Consider the following 11439-nt stretch of genomic DNA (forward strand, 5'->3'; position numbering starts at 1 on the left):
CTATTCCTAGTGCCTATGCCATATTCCCCCACTGCCTTGTCTCCAGCCTGCTTCTTGCCTACCTTGTCATTGAAGTCGCCCATCAGTATAGTGTATTTCGTTTTGACTTTAGCCATCGCCGATTCCACGTCTTCATAGAAGCTTTCGACTTCCTGGTCATCATAACTGGATGTAGGGGCGTAGACCTGTACGACCTTCATTTTGTACCTCTTGTTAAGTTTCACAACAAGACCTGCCACCCTCTCGTTAATGCTATAGAATTCCTGTATATTACCAGCTATGTTCTTATTAATCAGGAATCCGACTCCTAGTTCTCGTCTCTCCACTAAGCCCCGGTAGCACAGGACGTGCCCGCTATTTAGCACTGTATATGCTTCTTTTGGCCTCCTAACTTCACTGATCCCTATTATATCCCATTTACTGCCCTCTATTTCCTCCAATAGCAGTGCTAGACTCGCCTCACTAGATAACGTTCTAGCGTTAAGCGCTGCCAGGTTCATATTACAATGGCGGCCTGTCCGGAGCCAGGGATTCTTCGCACCCTCTGCAGCGTCGCAGGTCTGACCGCCGCCGTGGTCAGTTGCTTCGCAGCTGCTGGGGACTGAGGGGCCGGGGTTTGATTGTTGTGTTCATATAGGAGGTTGTGGCCAAGTACTGCACCAGGGTGGCCAATCCTGCTCTGGTGAGGGAGTGCTTTACCGGTTCTGGTCACCGGGATCAGGCCACACTCCAGGCCTGTTTATGCAACTTTTTTAACACGCGGATTTCCTTTTTTTTAATCCGGTGGAAAATTGCGTGGCACCGGGATTCGAACTACGGACCTCTTGCACGCGAGGCGGGTGTTCTACCTCTACTGCACCGCTGCAGTATACTGCATATACTGCAGTATATGTGATATACACTATATCTGGGTCGGCCCAATGTGCTGCGTCTTTCGTGCGCCATAAACAACCGTGACCATAACGGGATGACAACGGCTTTGCGAGGACGACACAATGAAGACGATGAATGACGAAGAAAAATTGACCTTGATGTAGCGACGAAGATGGTATGACGACGAGGGCCTGATGACAATGGGATGGGGATATTGAAATTCTAACGATGGTATAACGGCATAATGACAATGAGCTAACGACAAATGTATAGCAAAGATGGATGAGAATGGGATGATAAAAATCAAGCCACCGCGGCGACATCACGACCACGGTATGACGACGGCGGCATCATAAAGACCGAGTGATGAATGTGTGACGACGATGGGGGAAATGACAACGACAGCTCAAAGTCGATGGAAGGCCGATGGCGGTTTGACGAAGATAATGCGAAGACGGCAAGATATCGACTGCACGACGACGATGGCGTGATGACGACTGCATGACGGCGGCTCTATGAGGACGATGGCGTGACGACAACGACACTACGAGAATTGAATGATGAAGCAAAAAAAAAGACGGGCAAATTCACCGCGGCGGCATGACGTTGACGTACGATGCCGCCGGGGCAAATTTGCACTCATTTTCCCTACTCCTGCCAAAGCACCATTAAGGGCGGCAGTATCTGAAGATAAATAAAGATACAACAGTCGCATGACAAAACTGCAATGACCACAATGACATGAACACGACGCTTTCACGGCAACGAGCACATAACTCCTTGTGCTCGAGCACATAACGAAGCTACTCGACAACTTGAGTAACTAGACAGGCGTAAGAGCCTTGATTAGATAGATAGATAGATAGATAGATAGATAGATAGATAGATAGATAGATAGATAGATAGATAGATAGATAGATAGATAGATAGATAGATAGATAGATAGATAGATAGATAGATAGATAGATAGATAGATAGATAGATAGATAGATAGATAGATAGATAGATAGATAGATAGATAGATAGATAGATAGATAGATAGATAGATAGATAGATAGATAGATAGATAGATTCAATGTGCATGCAGTACGCAAAGAATGCTAATCACGTTGACAAAACAACCCTATGATCACAGTAATACGGCAAACATGTCCGAAAATAGGAACTCTAGGAGGTATCTACTACATACGAACAGTTATGACTGCGAAATTATGACTACAAAAAGCAAGCGTAAAATGTTATGTAAACAATATCAGAATAAATTTGATAGTGTATAAGAAATACCATATACATGCGGACAAAATACATAAACACAGAGATGCGCGTAAGAATCGAGTAGATCTGATTCAGAATGAATCGTTATATGAATTGCACTGCAAACATTTCTGGTGTCATAAAAAACAGTAAATGCACAGACAGTGAAAAGCAATATTGGGCAACTGGTAGTATAAACAAAATGCTTAATGTGTAAAATATAATGCAGATTATTATTTTAAGTTTGTTGTTAATATTGCAAAGGTAATAAGTCATTAAACTCCGACTATGGAACTGGAGGGATCTTTTACTTGGTTCTTAGAGAGTTACACATTGGAACTGCTGAAAAAGGGATAGTTTTGCCAAGCTTCGTGAGTAGGAAAAAGATAGTATTGACACGAAAAATGGACCGCCGTCCTTAATTGTTGAATGATATGTACGCTCACGGTGGTGATTAAAATAAACAATAAAACGTAAATATAGTATTATTATGACGTAATAGTTCTGCGCGAACCAGCAAGGTGAAGAGAAGTAATTTTTTAAGGGAAAATGAGACATCCACCAAATCGCAGCAGTTGCTACAAAGGAAACCCGTACGGGTTCCTCGAAAGAAAAGCCTCGCAGTTGAAGAAATGTCCTCGTCCGGGAGTAGAGCCCGAGATCCCCGCTTTTCCGAGGTAGCTGCTCTACCATCTGAGCTAACCAGGCGGCTAGCAGATGGCAGGGCGAAGTAGAACTTGTCAACAACTCTAAGCAAAGGCAAGAGATGATGTAATAGTTCTGCGGAAAACCGCAAGGTGGACAGAAGTAATTATTTAGTTGAAAGTGCGACATCTACCCAATCATAGCAATTGCTACAAAGGAAACGCATACGGGTTTCTCGAAAGAAAAGCCTCACAGCTGAAGCAAAATTCGTCAGGGCGAAGTCTAATTTGGCTAGTGGCAAAGTCGGATTGTGGCGTCTGTTTCACAGTAAAGCGAAATTGCGGTGCCTAACGTAGTACAAGATTGAGGACCATTTTGAACATCGGGGGTACTTGAACAGGCCGAAAAACTCTACCCAAGAATCGAGCTATCGGAAAATTATTCCATTCTGCCGGCATCAGAAGGCAGGTATTGCGGTGTGCTATAATTTCGCACTGTTATGCGCATTTTTATTCCACATGGTTCACAGGTATTACAGAGCAACTTCTTTTTACTGCACCACAGCAGAGTGACACGTCACTGCGCATTCAACAGTCACCTTGATAGCCAAGTTTCGTTTTTTTTAAATATACCGGGCAAAGTGTCTGCATTCAATAAGACATGTGAGCACCTGGACTTGTTACGCATGGTTTGGGGCTTGCCAAGATGTCACTAATTAGTGATCGCTTTTTATTTCACACAGCGCACAGGTGGCACAAAATAAATTTTAATGCAGCAGGACACAGTGATAAACGCGAAATAAGGGCAAGAAGGTGACTGGGGGACTCTTGTGTTATGCTGTTTTGAATGAAGGTTTTTCCTGAAGCTAGCAACCATAAACTCCTCATTATTAGGAGTTACATTACCTCGTATATTCTTGATTGTGTTGGAGCTGGCTGTCGCGGCCTATTTGCAAAAGATATTGCAGTCGGGGTCCGATGGCTTACCGTGCGCACATTATATAGTTAAATGCCATGGTACTCTCACTACGATTACTGCAGCCTGTATGCTGGACTGGAAACCCAAGACTGAAATCCAGGCTGGAAACCCAAGTACAGGCACAGCACAGGAGGCTCTTAGACGATTCATCACAACATCAAATGCAATCGCATAAAAGCTGCGCAGGTGTCAAAACGGCTCAGCCTAAACCAACAGCTCAAACTGCGCTGCGGTGATAGCGATAGCGCTAGTGTCGGCATGATCGAAAAGAGGGACGGCGTCGCACACGACACGTAGGGTCGGCAGCTCTGCAATATCTTGGAGTTGCGCGTGACTGCGCTCGGTCAATAGCAGCGGAGCGGCGTTGTTGCTCTCTGTGTGGTAATCCGCAGTGTTATGACGGCGCGTCCTGAGCAGTCTCTCCAGGGCAGAAATTTGTCGTTGCTGGCCTCATTCAGTGGTTATGCGCAAAGGGCAACAGTACAGCGACCCAAACATAGCAAGAAGTGCTTCCGCCACTCTTTCGGCCGTGATGCCTTGAAGAGGCATCGCCTCAAGCCTTCTTGAGTACCGATCGACGCACATGAGGAGGTACCTAAAACCGTGGTAGGGCGCAAGAAAATCCACCAAGTATAAATGCACGTGATCGAAACAGCTATCTGATGGTGTAAACGGCTGCACCGCAGAACCAGGTCACGCCATGTCACTATCACTGCTTGACGGGCTTGGCTTCTTCATGCCCAGCTTCGAACACCTTTGTTGATCGCTGGCCAGACGAAGTGGTCTGTGATAAGCATCTGTGTCGTTCTGATGCCGGGATGGCTTAGCCCGTACAGTGAATCTAATATTGGCCGCTGGAACTGATGGGACACGAACGAGCGAGGAGCTGACTACGATATGTCGCACATGACCAATGTTGTTGTGAATGGAAGCGGCACCTCCGCCAGCAGGAGCGACGAGCCCTTTCCCTCGAATGCTGAAGCTCGGAGTCATTTTGTTGTGCGTAGGCTAGAGCTTGGAAATCCACAGGGCCATCTGGCACAGCACCGAGCCACGACAGTGCGTCAGGTGCCTGATTTTTGGTCGCAGAGACATGGCAAATGTCCATAGAAAATTGGGAGATAAACGATAGTTCCCGAAGCTCACGTGCTGAATACGAGAATTGTTGTTCTTGAAAACGAAGGTTAATGGTTGTGGTTGGTCAGAATCTAAAAGCTACATCCTCAAAGATAAAGAACGAAATGCTTGACAGCACAATTTCGCTCCAGAAGGTGCTGTAGCGAGCTTCTGTAGTTTGAGGAGCTTTGAGAAGAAGCCCAGCGGTCTTCAGTCTGTGTCATCGTGCTGCTGCAGTATCGCGCTCACTGCCGTGGTCGACATGTCTATCATAATGGGTCTTGGCGCGTCGGGCAACGGATAAACCAGCAACAATGCGGGCGCCAACCGCGTTTTCGCATCCTGGAAGGAGTGTTGGTGCTCCGAAAACCAGTGGGGTAGGCGTTTTCTTGGAGTAGCCAGACAGTAGGTCGGTAAACCGCTGAAGAACTTGCACAGGATGGTATAGAGCGCCTGTGAAAATTTATGAGCCTGAAAAACTCGCGCAGCTTTCGGAAAGAGGTTGGAGAGCGGAAATCCTGAGTTGCCCGCATCTGTGATTCCAGTGGCTTGACGCCTTGGGGTGATGGCTGAGAAAATCCAGGGCTTCAACTCCGAAAATGTCTTTCTGTGACTTTCTGACCAGGCCATGTTCATCGAGTCGCTCAAATAGAAGGCGAAGGTGTTCTTTGTGCTCTTTGCCTGTGCCACTTGCAATGAAAATGTCGTCAAGGCAAACGAAAATGAACGGGAGTCCGGACTTTACCCCCTCCATGAACCTTTGAAATGTTTGTGCCGCATTCTTCAAACCGCAAGGCGTACAGACAAACTCAAATATGCCAAATAGAGTAGTTTTGGTGTCTTCGGAGTGTCGCTTGGTTCGACAGGAATTTGGCGGTGCGCGCTCACCAAATCAATCTTGCTATATATTTTGGTTCCTGCGAGACGGGCGCTGAAGTCCTGTATGTAGTGAAGGAGATATTGATCCCGAGTACTAATGGCATTCAAAGCTCGGTAATCACCACAAGGCGGTCAGTCACCAATCTCCTGCTTTGGAAAAAGATGTAGGGGTGCAGACCAGCTGATGGAGAAAGGACGAACTACGCCGAGCAGAAGCATGCGTTCTAACTCACGGCGGGTGACTTTCAACCTCTGTACAGCGAACCTACGTTACCAGGCGGCAACAGGTGGGCCGTTGGTGGTGATATGATGCGTCACATTGTGTTTCACAGGCAGCACATTGTTCCGGGGCTTCGTGAGTTGCTGGTACTCAGCAAATATGTTGTTTTATGTTGAGACTGGCCAAAACCTACAGATTTCAGATTAGGTGAGGTTGGACTGAAGGTAGATTGGGATGGCTGAGGAAGTCCGTTCCCAGTATGCCAAAGTTCACGTCGGCGGTCACAAACACTCATCTGCGCAAGCGCCGGAGACTGATTTTTAGCGTTATTGACCGGAGCCCATATGGTCACGTGGTAGTGACGGTTAAAAAGGCAGCAAAACTGTGATTAACAAAACGAGCGTTTTATTGGGCGAACTTGTGCCCTCAAAAAGAGGCTACACTCAAAGAACAACGGTAGCGGCGAACATACTCGGCCATCGTCGAAAATCTGATCAGCGGGTCAAGCGCGTCCGCTTTTATACATCAGTCGTCGAATGTTCCAGAGTAATCGCTGCGACCCGCGTGCCTTCTACAAAGTTCTACAGAATTCGCGTCGCGCACACATGCGACCAGATTACACAAGGTTCCGTCACAGACAGCGGATGGAAGCATCGATAACATTCCAGAAACTTCGGATACATGCAGGCGCGTCCCGCGCTGTGCGATAACATTTGTTAAGCGGCGAAAGGTGGTCGCCCGATAAAGATAAGTATACCTGTCATTACCCCCCTCTTAAAGATAATCAACCCGATGCTGCAAACAAACGAAAGTAATTAAGAAAAGCACTCGTAGCAAAGAAAACAACCAAATAGGCAAGTTCGCCAGCGTCCGTAAAAGGGTTTAAGGCGCACTACGTGGACCACTTCAGATCGTGCGCGGCGCTGCTGTGAATGCGAAATACCGTCTCGCACGATCTCATTGTCCAAAACGCCAATACGTAGGATGACCTTGCAGGGTCCGAAATAGCGTCGCAGTAGTTTCTCACTTAGTCCTCGTTGGCGTATCGGGGTCCATACCCAAACACGGTCGCCGGGCTGGTACTCAAAGAAGCGTCGTCGGAGGTTGTAGTGTCGGCTGTCGGTCCTCTGCTGGTTTAGATCCGCTGCCGGGCGATCTGGGGCTTCTTCGGCGCGCTGTAGATGGGTAGCGACGTCAAGATTCTCCTCGTCAGTGACGTGCGGCAGCATGGCGTCGAGCGTCATCCTCGGGTTCCTGCCGTAAACCAGCTTTAACGGCGTGATCTGTGTTGTTTCTTGCACCGCCGTGTTGTTAGCGAATGTTACGTACGGAAGGACGGCATCCCAGGTTTTGTGTTCGACGTCGACGTACATTGCTAGCATGTCGGCGAGGGTCTTATTCAGGTGCTCCGTAAGACCATTCGTCTGTGGGTGGTAGGCCGTTGTCCTCCTATGCCTTCTCTGACTATTGCAGAATTGCTTGGGCGAGCTCCACTGTAAAGGCCGTTCCTCTGTCGGTAATGAGGACTTCTGGGGCGCCATGTCGCAGCAGGATGCTTTCGACAAAGAATTTCGTTACTTCGGCTGCGCTACCTTTCTGTAGTGCTTTAGTTTCAGTGAAGCGGGTGAGGTAGTCCATCGCCACGACGATCCACTTATTGCCCGTTGTTGACGTCGGAAAGGGTCCCAGCAAATCCATCCCGATCTCCTGGAATGGTCGGCAAGGAGGCTTGTTGGCTGTAGTAATCCGGCTGGCCTTGTCGGGGGTGCCTTGCGTCGCTGACAGTCTCGGCATGTTCTGACATAACGGGCGACGTCGCCGGTCAGGCGCGGGCAATAATACCTTTCCTGTATCCTCGATAGTGTCCGGGAAAATCCGAGCTGTCCAGCGGTCGGATCGTCATGCAGGGCGTGCAACACTTCTAGCCGCAGTCCTGACGGGACAACAAGAAGGTAGTTGGCGCGCACTGGTGAGAAGTTCTTCTTCACGAGTAGGTTGTTTTGAAGTGACAACAAAGACAATCCTCGCATAAATGCACAAGGCACAACGTCGGTGTGCCCTTCCAAATACTCGACGAGGTTTTTCAACTCCGGGACCGCTCGCCGCTGTTCAGCGAACTCTTCCGCACTTAAAATGCCAAGAAAGGCATCGTCATCTTCGTCATCGTTCGGCGGCGAGTCAATGGGGTCTTGGAATCCAGTCCGTAACCCTTAATGACCATCGGTTATCTTCCCTCCTCATTACATGTCCTGCACATGCCCATTTCTTTATCTTGATTTCAACTAAGATGTCATTAACTCGCGTTTGTTCCCTCACCCAATCTGCTCTTTTCTCATCCCTTAACGTTATACCAATCATTCTTCTTTCCATAGCTCGTTGCGTCGTCCTCAACTTAATAGAACCCTTTTCGTAAGCCTCCAGGTTTCTGCCGCGTAGGTGTGTACTGGTAAGACACAGCTATTATACACTTTTATCTTGATTGATAATGGCAACCTGCTGTTCATGATCTGAGAATGCCTGCCAAACGCACCCCAGCCCATTCTTATTCTTCTGATTATTTCCGTCTCATGATCCGGATCCGCCGTCACTACCTGTCCTAAGTAGATATATTCCCTTACCACTTCCAGTGCCTCGCTACCTATCGTAAACTGCTGTTCTGTTCCGAGACTGTTAAACATTACTTTAGTTTTCTGCAGATTAATTTTTAGACCCACTCTTCTGCTTTGCCTCTCCATGTCAGTGAGCATGCATTGCAACTGGTTCCCTGAGTTACTAAGCCAGGCAATATCGTCAGCGAATCGCAAGTTACTAAGATATCCTCCATTAACTTTTATAGCAATTCTTCCCAATCCACGTCTCTGAATACCTCCTCTAAACACGCTCTGAATTGCATTGGAGAGATCGTATCTCCCTGCCTGACGCCTTTCGTTATTGGGATTTTGTTGCTTTCCTTATGGAGGACTATGGTGGCTGTGGAGCCGCTATAGATAGCTTTCAGTATTTTTACACACGGCTCGTCTACACCCTGATTCCGTAATGCCTCCATGACTGCTGAGGTTTCGACAGAATAAAACGCTTTCTCGTAATCAACGAAAGCTATATACAAGGGTTGGTTATATCCCGCACATTTCTCTATCTCCTGATTGATAGTGTGAATATGGCCTATTGTTTAGTAGCCTTTACGGAATCCTGCCTGGTCCTTTGGTTGACGGAAGTCTAAGGTGTTCCTGATTCTATTTGCGATTACCTTAGTAAATAGTTTGTAGCCAACTGACAGTAAGCTGATCGCTCAATAATTTTTCAAGTCCTTGGCGTCCCCTTTCTTATGGATTGGGATTATGTTAGCGTTCTTCCAAGATTCCAGTACGCTCGAGGTCATGAGGCATTGCGTATACAGGGTGGCCAGTTTCTCTAGCACAATCTGCCTACCATCCTTCAACAAATCAGCTGTTACCTGATCGTCCCCAGCTGCCTTCCCCTTTGCATAGCTCACAAGGCTTTCTTTACTTCTTCCGGTGTTACCTGTGGGATTTCGAATTCCTCTAGATAATCCTCTCTTCCATTTTCGTCGTGGGTGCAACTGGTACTGTATAAATCTCTATAGAACTCCTTAGCCACTTGAACTATCTCATCCATATTAGTAATGATATTGCCGGCTTTGTCTCTTAACGCATGCATCTGATTCTTGCCAATTCCTAGTTTATTCTTCACTGCTTTTAGGCTTCCTCCGTTCCTGAGAGCATGTTCAATTCTATCCATATTATACTTCCTTATGTCAGCTGTCTTACGCTTGCTGATTAACTTGGAAAGTTCTGCCAGTTGTATTCTTGCTGTAGGGTTAGAGGCTTTCATACATTGGCGTTTCTTGATCAGACCTTTCATCTCCTGCGTTAGCTTATTGGTATCCTGTCTGACGGAGTTACCACCGACTTCTATTGCACACTGCTTAATGATGCCCACGAGATTGTCGTTCATTGCTTCAACACTAAGGTCCTCTTCCTGAGGTAAAGCCGAATACCTGTTCCGTAGCTTGATCTAGAATTCCTCTATTTTCCCTCTTACCGTTAACTCATTGATCGACTTCTTATGTACCAGCTGCTTCCGTTCCCTCCTCAGGTCTAGGCTAATTCGAGTTCTTACCATCCTATGGTCACTGCAGCGCACCCTGCTGAGCACGTCCACATCATGTATGATGCCAGGGTTAGCGCAGAGTATGAAGTCTATTTCATTTCTAGTCTCGCCGTTCGTGCTCCTCCACGTCCACTTTCGGCTATCCCGCTTGCGGAAGAAGGTATTCATTGTCCGCATAATATTCTGTTCCGCAAACTCTACTAAAAACTCCCCTGCTATTCCTAGTGCCTATGCCATATCCCCCCCACTGCCTTGTCTCGAGCCTGCTTCTTGCCTACCTTGGCATTGAAGTCGCCCATCAGCATAGTGTATTTCATTTTCACTCTACTCATCGCCGATTCCACGTCTTCATAGAAGCTTTCGACTTCCTGGTCATCATGACTAGATGTAGGGGCGTATACCTGTACAACCTTCATTTTGTACCTCTTATTAAGTTTCACAACAAGACCTGCCACCCTCTTGTTAATGCTATAGAATTCCTGTATGTTACCAGCTATGTTTTTATTAATCAGGAATCCGACTCCTAGTTCTCGTCTCTCCGCTAAGCCCCGGTAGCACAGGACGTGCCCGCTTTTTAGCACTGTATATGCTTCTTTTCGCCTCCTAACTTCACTGAGCCCTATTATATCCCATTTACTGCCCTCTAATTCCTCCAATAGCAATGCTGGACTCGCCTCACTAAATAACGTTCTAGCGTTAAACGTTGCCAGGTTCATATTCCAATGGCGGCCTCTCCGGAGCCAGGGATTCATAGCACTCTCTGCTGCGTCGCAGGTCTGACCGCCACCGTGGTCAGTTGCTTCGCAGCTGCTGGGGACTGAGCGCCGGGGTTTGATTGTTGTGTTCATATAGGAGGTTGTGGCCAAGACTGCACCAGGGTGGCCAATCCTGTCTGTACTGTCGCTAGCCAGTACTGTCGCTAGCCGCCTAAGGTGATTGTCGAAATTTCCGGCGAAGACGACGACGTCATCCAGGTAAACAAGACAGGTCTGCCACTGCAATCCTGCTAACACCGGGTCCATGACACGCTGGAACGTTGCAGGCGCCGAGCACAGTCCGAATGGCATAACCTTGAACTCGTAGAGGCCGTCTGGAGTGATGAAGGCGGTCTTTTCGCGATCTCTTTCGTCAACTTCTATTTGCCAATAGCCAGACTTGAGGTCCATCGACGAGAAGTATTTAGCGCTGCCGAGCCCATCCAATGCGTCGTCTATTCGTGGGAAGGGGTATACGTCCTTCTTCGTGATCTTGTTCAGACGACGATAATCTACGCAGAAACATAGGGTTCCGTCCTTTTTCTTCACCAAGACTACAGGAGATGCCCACGGGCTTTTTGACGGCTG

Source organism: Dermacentor andersoni, chromosome 8, assembly GCF_023375885.2.
Source record: "Dermacentor andersoni chromosome 8, qqDerAnde1_hic_scaffold, whole genome shotgun sequence".
Lineage (NCBI taxonomy): Eukaryota > Metazoa > Arthropoda > Arachnida > Ixodida > Ixodidae > Dermacentor > Dermacentor andersoni.